Genomic DNA, 1,715 nt, shown 5'->3' on the forward strand with positions numbered 1-1,715 from the left:
ATGAGGCTATTTGCCACCATAAACATTTACAGTCTCAGAAAACCCTAAATAGCATCACTATAAAGTAGAACCAACTTAACTGCAGTGGGTTTTTGGATTTTTCTTGGATGGGACTAGAATTCTAAATTCAAAATTATTTCCTATATGAATTGCAAAGGCATTTCTTCATCGCCTTCTTGCTATGAGTGTGACTTGTTTTTCTCCTTGGTATATTTATTGCCGGTGAGTTGAAATTTCTTAATGATGTACCTTGAAATGGATTGTTTTCCTTCCTTGTGCTGAGCACGTAGAGGACTTTTACTTTAGAAATGTATCCTTATTTCTGAGAAATAAATCCAATTTTTCAAAAATTGTTTATTTTACTCTGTTTTCTCTTTTGCTCTTTCTAGAAGCCCTATTATTTGTTTGTTGAATTGTTACTGATAACCTGCATGTGCCTTTTGTTTGTGTGTGTGTCAGATTTCTATTTCTCTATTTATTCCACTTTCTAGATGATGCGTTTCTATTATATCTTCCAAATCTCTTATTGAAATTTTATGTTTCAACTATTATATTTTTAATTTTCAAAGGAGCGTCTTTTTCTCTGATTTTTTATTGTTATGAAAATCACCCAGGCTTGCCTTCATTTATATATCTTCTTTTAGCTATGTTGTTGTTGTTGTTGTTAAGTACCATCGAATCGGTTCCGACTCATAGTGACCCTGTACAGGATTTCCAAGGAGTGCTGGTAAGTTTGAACCAATGAGCTTGCAGTTCAAACTGACCTTGCAGTTGAATGCTTATTCTACAACTCCACACCAGGATTATATCTTTTGTTTTTTTAATTTTCTTTTCCCTTTATTAGCCTTTCTATCTGAGTTATTTTTCCTTCTTTTTTAATTTTGAATTTTGTGTTATAGTTTTTCTTCAAATGCCTTGGTTGCCAATTCATATTTAAGAGTGAACAGAATAGTTTATTAAAAGCTCAATGGACTTAGTGGATTCCACTGTATGTTCACAAGCTTTCAGAGAAAGATGCCAAAATGTCAGTATCGATAGATTCTTCCCCACTTGGATCAGTCAGTTTCTTAGATAAGAATTCTTCTGTCTGCTTCCTACCCAAATATTGTCATCATTTGGGGAGTTGAGTGAGGGAAGGGGATAAAAAAGGAGTATAGGGAGTTGTTCTTTAGAATGTCCACTTTCATTCAGTATCCTTGTTATAAGTCACACACCTCTCTTCTAATTGCTATTATGCCTGAGTCTCTGACTCCAGTGACAGCCTCCAAAACATAGATTCTTTAAATCTTTGAGCCAAACAGATAAACAAGATAAATGAAACCAAAGTGACTAGAACAGTATTATATATCTCCTTCCCACCTCTGTCTACCTCCACCAGGAAGAGTCAGATGAGGACTTGATAGCATTATCAGTTATAAGACATCTTCAGAAAATAATGGACTTATTTTATCTTACATTATTATCTATCTCCACTCCCATCCTTAATTGATGTCACAAAGTTATGTAACTTTACATTATAACCAAGAAAGAAATAAGCACATAACTTTTGGAATCAAGTGTTGACAAATTTGCATGGTACATTTTAACTATAAAAATCCAGAGTACAATAAACTAAGTTGATAAATCCTCTATAAACTAAGTAAGTCATATTGGATGAATCAACAAATATTTATTTGGGATCCAGAATGTCTATTGTGACATACTTGTGTTAAAAG

The sequence above is a fragment of the Chrysochloris asiatica genome, unplaced genomic scaffold (genome assembly GCF_000296735.1).
Source record: "Chrysochloris asiatica unplaced genomic scaffold, ChrAsi1.0 scaffold00349, whole genome shotgun sequence".
Taxonomy (NCBI): domain Eukaryota; kingdom Metazoa; phylum Chordata; class Mammalia; order Afrosoricida; family Chrysochloridae; genus Chrysochloris; species Chrysochloris asiatica.